Source organism: Gopherus flavomarginatus (genome assembly GCF_025201925.1).
Source record: "Gopherus flavomarginatus isolate rGopFla2 chromosome 13 unlocalized genomic scaffold, rGopFla2.mat.asm SUPER_13_unloc_1, whole genome shotgun sequence".
Lineage (NCBI taxonomy): Eukaryota > Metazoa > Chordata > Testudines > Testudinidae > Gopherus > Gopherus flavomarginatus.
The window spans coordinates 3,367,246-3,375,100 of record NW_026114609.1 but is presented as its reverse complement, the minus strand read 5'-3'; the positions used below and the strand labels follow the sequence as shown (position 1 = coordinate 3,375,100).

The 7,855-nt window shown below is 49.7% G+C and overlaps 3 non-coding genes across 3 annotated transcripts; 1 reads left to right on the top strand and 2 right to left on the bottom strand.

The window, feature by feature from the left end:
- Nucleotides 1–1,583: 1,583 nt before the first annotated feature.
- On the bottom strand, nt 1,584–1,781 carry LOC127041045 (U2 spliceosomal RNA). Its single transcript, XR_007771626.1, has one exon. It is a non-coding gene; the product is annotated as a U2 spliceosomal RNA (small nuclear RNA).
- Nucleotides 1,782–3,590: 1,809 nt separating this feature from the next.
- On the bottom strand, nt 3,591–3,706 carry LOC127041029 (U5 spliceosomal RNA). Its single transcript, XR_007771611.1, has one exon. It is a non-coding gene; the product is annotated as a U5 spliceosomal RNA (small nuclear RNA).
- Nucleotides 3,707–7,226: 3,520 nt separating this feature from the next.
- On the top strand, nt 7,227–7,390 carry LOC127041034 (U1 spliceosomal RNA). The gene has a single exon (XR_007771616.1). It is a non-coding gene; the product is annotated as a U1 spliceosomal RNA (small nuclear RNA).
- The last annotated feature ends 465 nt before the right edge of the window (nt 7,391–7,855 follow it).

Sequence of the window (7,855 nt, the reverse complement as noted above, 5' to 3'; positions counted from 1 at the left end):
GGGGCTAAGAGAGGGATGATCCTCTTCTAACACTGGCAGACCAAGTACCAGCTCATGCCAAGGCCCCTAGGCCTTACTGAAAAGTGACAAACAAACGCATGGCTGGTAACTAGTCTTGCTCAGCTGTTTGTTAGTGCTGTTAAAACAGGCATTAGATTTATAAAAGTATGTTTAGAGTTTATGACAAGCTCGTGAGTTGCTGCATGCATTCTTCTCACCTATAATAGCCATAGCCCATGTTGTAAGGTGATCTATAAGCGTTGGCACTAAAGCTGTAAACCTCCTTGCCACCACCAGTCAGGAGCGAAGCATTACCAAGTGTGAAATGCTTCCTTGCCAGTAGAAGCGTCATCTCCTTTCCAACAAGAGAAAGCCTTGACTGAGACATCAGACAAGACACTGTGGATCATCCGTGGACAAAAGACTCGGTTGATTGCTCCCCCTCACACACCCACGAGGAGGCAGAGACCTGCACAGACACTTGCCCCCATGAGCTTGAGCTCTGGGGGAATGGAATAAAAAACTCTGTCAGGAAGAAACTGTTGTCCCCACCCGCGATGCTGCTTGGACTTCAGGGAGACGGCACGCCTTCTAAGCATAAGCAAGGGATCCCGGCTCTTGGGCTAGGGTTAGCCCTAAAGGACGTACAGAGTTTGCGTGTTACAGCAGCGTCTACTACACCTGGGTGGCAAGATAGAGTCAGGGTGCCCAAGGGGGCTGTCTGTGACTAAATGGTTAGGCTCTTCTAGTGCCTGAGGAGATCACACTTGATACTTGGTGGGTGAGATCAAAGTGTGGAACACACAACCGTGAGGAACCCCACTGCATGCCAGCCCCAGGTGCCGGGGGCTCCTGCTCTCTGGGGCTCTGGCTGCACTAGAAAGGTAAGCTTCTAGCTTGCCTGGTTCAGAAAACCGGAAGGGAAAGCTAGAGAACCCACATTACATTTTTTTTTAAAAAAAGAATCCTCATGATTTGTAAGCCACTGTCGTGATTTTGCGGATTTTCCAATAGTGAGGGTGGCAATAATGAGAAGTTAAGGGTTATTATTTAGCATTTAGATTACAGTAGGTGCGGGAGGGGGGGAATCAGGATTGGGGCCCCTGTGTGCTGGGTGCAGCACGACATCTAGAGCCTTGTCTCGATCTTACCAACCGAGATACAGAGAACGTAGGTCGGGTGGAGAGAAGTCTGTGTAAATCATGCAGTTGTTGATATACACCTAATCTCAAATATTACCAATCCCCCACCCCAAGAAAAACAAAAACAAAAAAACAACCATCTCCCCAAGAGACCCAGAGTCTGGAAAGCATTTGTCCCTCATACTGTTGAAAAGACTCACAGCAGAAAAAAGGAATCCAGCTTCTTAAATAATTCTCTAGCCAGAGAAAGAAGAACTTCTCACATCTGCAGACTCACAAAACACTTCCAAGAAACCATAACTGTATTGGTGTTTATCATAAGGAAACAAAAATGCTAAAGACACCTGATTTTGCTACTATTGAAAAAAGATCTGCTTGAAAAAACCATCACCACAGTTCAACTCTTGTCTGTTTTTCTCTAACCAGACGGTTCTCCCCTAAAGGAGATACACTGTTCCTGGAGTCACAGCAATATCAGGTCAATGCATGGGGCAGACAAAGCAAGTTTCTTCTCTGACCCCCCTTCTTTTTGAAAAACCAAGTTTATATACAGTCCTCACATCAACGACCTATCAGAGATTAAACTGATAAAAACAGACACTACACTTTGATCTTAGCTCCAGGGAACAAAGAAGCAATATTGACACTCTGCCACGCATGCACGCACACCCCTGCACCCACTCATTTCTACCTCACCGGGACGAGCTCTCAGACACGCAACAAACACCGTAACTAGGGAACTCTACGTGAGACTCACTTCCTTGAAATGACTCCAGGGGAAGAATTCAAAGCAAGAACCCTTAACACACAATTCTGTTCAAAGACAGACAAGTCTTGCAGATGCCTTCCTCTCGCTGGTTTCCCCTCTAGACTCCTAATTTCCATAAAGCCACCTACTGACTTGTGACTACCCATCTCTCGGGGCAACGTCCACACTACAGAGTAAAATCGAAATTAATAAAATCGATTTTATAAAACAAGTTTTATAAAATCGATTTTACACGTCCACACTAGGGCACACTACTTCGGTGGTGTGCGTCCATGGTCCCAGGCTACCATCGATTTCCGGAGCGGTGCACTCTGGGTAGCTCAGGGTACGTCCAGACTACCCTCCGTATCGGCTGGTTAAAATCTATTGCTCGGGGATCGATATATCGCGTCTAATCTAGACGCGATATATCGATCCCCAAGCGTGCTTATATCGATTCTGGAACTCCATCAACCCCAACGGAGTTCCGGAATCGACACAGAGAGCCGCGGACATCGATCCCGGGCTGTCTGGATGGGTGAGTAATCCGATCTTAGATATTCGACTTCAGCTACGTTATTCACGTAGCTGAAATTGCGTATCTAAGATCGATTCCCCCCCCCTAGTGTGGACGAGCCCTCAGGAAAAGAATGGGACCAATAACTTCGATTTCCGTCCACACTAACCCTAAATCGATATAGTAATATCGATTTTAGGGTTACTCCTCTCATTGAGCAGGAGTACAGAAATCGATTTTAAGACCCCTTAAAATCGATTTTAAGTGCCTTTTAGTGTGGACGGGTACAGCGTTAAATCGATTTAACACTGTTTAAATCGAATTAACGCTGTAGTGTGGACCCTAACTCTTACAGCAAACCAGGGCAAAGAAAGCCTATGCAAGCGCTATTCCGCAGCCCCGATGCTCTTTTCTGCTCCTTCCCACCGAACTATCTCAAACATACAGTCAATTGCATCAAAGCAATTCCTCACTATTTGGGGCATTGGTGCCCCTTAGTCCCCCTGAGGTGATCGGCTGGTTCCTTCTGGCCTTAAACGCTAGGTAGGAATCTGACTCAAAGGGCCACAACCTTCCTCCTCTTCTGCTCCTATGAACTATCCCTCATCTGGGCAAAACCTTTGAAAACACTGGTGTTTTCCCAACAGGAAAGGGATGGACAATTTCTCTTCTGTGGGGAGGTGAGGGAAACCATGCAATCACCTTCTGGAAGGTATATCAAGGAGGGCGGCGTAAGAACCCTCACGGACTAGATAAAGAAAGCAGCTCTTTAACTGACCTTCCAACAACGACAAACTAAAATCTGCAAGAGCAGCCTTTCAACTCAGGGGCCTAATAACAAGCTGTTGCCAATAACTAATCGCAGAGTTACAAATGACTCCAAACCATACACTCTTGGGACAAACCAAACCTTAACACAAACAACACTACATTTATTTGCTGCTCTTCAACCGTGATAACCGATAACTTCTGAAACCAAAGAGCCAGAAGAATACCCATCACAAAAGTGTCCCCTGCTAGATAGGAAGCCATCTCACTAACACGATGAACTCAAAGTAAAATAAAATAACGGGATAGAAAATCCCAAACAGTCATTTTCAGAGCTCTGAGTTGTTTATAGGGAAGCTCGAGCCACTGACACCAGTTCAGGTAGTCCCCTTCTGTTCTTTTCACAACAGAGAACAGCCTCACCAAAGCAAAGCCTCAAAAAATTGGGTACAAACTCATAAATGTTCCTCTCCACGGAAATCTTTAGTAAAAGGCAAAAGATTTATACGAACTGAAGAGAAAACAGAATACATAGAAAACAGGGCAGAGGCGCTGCCGGGGCAACCTCGTATGCTACCACAAGTCAGGGTGAGCACTCTCACAGCCCGCTAAACTGCAGAGTTTTTAGAGGAAATGGAATTGAACCGATTGACAGCCCGAGTTGGATCATGGGAACCGGGGACACAGGGAGTAAAACTAGCCCCTTGATGAGGGACTCGCTTCGCTGCGCGCAGTGCACTGTGAGTATGCAAATAAGATGGTCCGGCCATCTCCGGCGCTCAAAGGAGTCTTTTCTCCGGGCTGCCTCTGCTCCTTCCCCAGCTGGGCGGAGATTGGGATGCGGCGAGGGTGGGGAAGCTGCTCTCCTGAGACAGTCCCGCTGATGCCCAGGCACATGGAGGACGGAGCCTGGACGAGAAGCAAGAGGGCACTTGGCTCACAGCTAAAATCCGGAGCAACAGCACACACTTTGCCAAGGAACAGGAGGCGAGATCTCGGACATGAGATTCTATCTGCCGGCCGGGGTGCGACCCCGCGTTGTACCTGCTGCTTGGTCTGCCTCTGCTGCAAAGTAGCTCACCTCAGATCCTTGGAGTTCCCTGAGCTGCAGCTAGCCCTGATGCACGGGAACAGCTTAAAAATCATGGACTCTCAGGCTACGTCTACACTACAGCATAAAATCGAAATTATTAAAACCGGTTTTATAAAATCGATTTTACGCGTCCACACTAGGGCACATTAATTCGGTGGTGTGCGTCCATGGTCCTAGGCTACCATCGATTTCTGGAGCGGTGAACTCTGGGTAGCTACAGTAAAAGAATGAGACCAATAACTTCAATTTCCGTCCACACTAGCCCTAAATCGATATAGTAATATCGATTTTAGGGTTACTCCTCTCGTTGGGGAGGAGTACAGAAATCGATTTTAAGAGCCCTTAATATCGATTTAAAGTGCCTTGTAGTGTGGACGGGTACAACGTTAAATCGATTTAACGCTGTTTAAATCGATTTAACGCTGTAGTGTGGATCAGGCCTCAGGGTTGGAAGGGACCTCAGGAGGTCATCTAGTCCAACCCAATCCCCAACTAAATCATCCCGGCCAGGGCTTTGTCAAGCCTGACCTTGAAAACCTCTAAGGAAGGAGATTCCACCACCTTCATTGGAATAGGGAACCCATTCCAATGCTTCACCACCCTCCTCGTGAAAAAGGGTTTTCCTAATATCCAACCGCCACCTTCCCAACCACAACTTGGGACCATTGCTCCTTGTTCTGTCATCTGGTACCACTGAGAACAGTTTAGATCCATCCTCTTTGGAACCCCCTTTCAGGTAGTTGGAAGCAGCGATCAATCCCCCCTCATTCTTCTCTTCTGCAGACTAAACAATCCCAGTTCCCTCAGCCTCTCCTCATAAGTCATGTCTTCCAGGCCCCGCACCCCCCCCGCCCCCGCAATCATTTTTCTTGCCCTAGGCTGGACTCTTGTCAGTTTTTCCACATCCTTCTTGTAGTGTGGGGGCCAAAACTGGACACGGTACTCCAGATGAGGCCTCACCAATGTCGAATAGAAGGGAACGATCACGTCCCTCCATCTGCTGGCAATGCCCCTACGTATGCAGTCCAAAATGCCGTTAGCCTTCTTGGCAACAAGGGCACACTGTCGACTCATAGGCAGCTTCTCGTCCACTATAACCCCTGGGTCCTTTTCTGCAGAACTGCTGCCTAGCCATTCGGTCCCTAGTCTGGAGCAGTGCGTGGGATTCTTCCATCCTAAGTGTAGGACTGGGCAATTGTCCTTGTTGAACCTCATCAGGTGTCTTTTGGCCCAATCCTCTAATTTGTCTAGGTCCCTCTGTATCCTATCCCTACCCTCCAGCGTATCGACCGCTCCTCCCAGTTTAGTGTCATCTGCAAACTTGCTGAGAGGGCAGTCCACGCCATCCTCCAGAAGATTAATGAAGATATTGAACACAACCGGCCCCAGGACCGACCCCTGGGGCACGCCGCTTGATATCGGCTGCCAATTAGACGTGGAGCCATCGATCACTACCCGACGACCTAGCCAGCTTTCTCTCCACCTTATAGTACATTCATCCAGCCCATACTTCTTGAACTTGCCGACAAGAATACTGTGGGAGATGATTGTATCAAAAGCTTTGATAAAATCAAGGAATAACACGTCCATTGCTTTCCCCTCATCCCCAGACCCAGTTATCTCCTCACAGAAGGCAATTCGGTAAGTCAGGCGTGACTTGCCCTTGCTGAATCCATGCTGACTGCTGCTGATCACTTGCCTCTCCTCTGAGTGCTTCAGAATTGATTCCTCGAGGACCTGCTCCATGATTTTTCCAGGGACTGAGGTGAGGCTGACTGGCCTGTAGTTCCCCGCATCCTCCTTCTTTCTTCCCTTTTTTAATGATGGGCACTACATTAGCCTTTTTCCAGTCATCCGGGACCTCCCCCGATCACCATGAGTTTTCAAAGATAATAGCCAATGGCCCTGCAATTACACCCGCCAACTCCTTTAGCACCCTCGGATGCAGCGCATCCAGCCCCACGGATTCATGCTCCTCCAGCTTTTCTAAATAGTCTCAAACCACTTCTTTCTCCACAGGGGGTCGGTCACCTCCTCTCCATGCTGTGCTGCCCAGTGCAGCAGTCTGGGAGCTGATTTTGTTCGTGAAGACGGGGGTGGGGTGGGGGAAAGCATTGACTACCTTAGCTTTTTTCACATCCTCTGTCACTAGGTTGCCTCTCTCATTCAGTAAGGGGCCCACAGTTTCCTTGACTTTCTTCTTCTTGCTAACATACCTGAAGAAACCCTTCTTCTTGTTACTCTTAACATCTCTTGCTAGCTGCAACTCCAAGCCTGAGTTGCCCTTCCTGATTTTGCTCCTGCCTGCCCGAGCAATAGTTTTATACTCCTCCCTGGTCATTTGTCCAATCTTCCACTTCTTCCAACGGCGCTGCCTGCCAGTGCACTCAGCCTCACTTGGCAGGTAACAAAAGGGATGCAGTGGCCTTCCAGTTTCTGGAGAGCGGCTGACAACACCCGACCTTCTGCACTGAGGAAAAACTGACGTGAGACAAGGCAGGGGAGGTCGTTCTTGTATTGGACCAACTTCCGGTGGGGAGAGAGAGCAGCAAAATGCAAGCTGCACTCTTTCCCCAGCAGCAGCTGGTCCATGTCGTCTCTCTGATAGCCTGGATGCCTGGGACGGGACCCGGCTTCAACTCCAGGGCACGCAAGAGCCCTGGCCCGGCCAGGCAGGGGGAGGGGCCCGAGCGGAGGGGCGGAGCCGCATGAGCGTGGATGCAGATCTGTGTGCGAGCAGAGCATTGTGGGAGCAGAGACAGGCTGCCCGGCAGGGCCCGCCTTTGGCCCCGCGAGCTCGGCATGGAGAAGGGAGGGGCCTCGGGGACGTGGCGGGGCAGCTGTCGGCAGTGGGGGCCGGTGTGGGCGAGGCCGGGGGCTCGGGGGCGCTGCGGTCCGCCCCGCGTCTTATAAGTCTGGGGAGAGCGAGGGCAGGTGGCAGCTGGGCAGTTGGACCTCATACTTACTTGGCAGGGGAAATACCATGATCATGGAGGTGGTTTTCCAAGGGTGAGGCTCATCCATTGCATTGCAGGTGTGCTGACCCCTGTGATTTCCTCAAATGTGGGAAACTCGACTGCATAATTTGTGGCAGTGGGGGACTGTGTCCGTGCTCTCCCCTGATGATTGGTTGAAAAGACAGGAAAATGAGATGCCTTGGGGAGTGCCGCTCAGTGGGCTGGGGATGCTTGGTCCACTGTGCAGCTGTGTGCTTGGTTGGTTTTGACAAAAGCAGTTTTGTTCTCCTGTCTTTGTGACTGTTCTCTTTCTCAGGCCTTGTAGCTTTTGGCACCTTTGTCATTGCTGCTGAGAATGGGGCCAAGAGAGAAAAAGCAAAGCTCACTTCTGAAACTTTACTTGTGGCTTCCAAGGCTCTGTGCTTTCTTGACCTTCCCTGGTCTTTTGCAGCTGATCTGCTCTCTAGTCTGCTTTTGCGGGGGCGGGGCTTGGACCAATCCCTACTTGTGCTCTAAGGGGAGCTGCCTGCCCGCCTGCTCTGCTTCTTTCCCTGCTTGTAGCTTCTTGCCCAGCTCTCCTTCTTGGGCTCCATTGACAGGGGGACGGCCTGTCCAAAAGGCCTGTCCTGC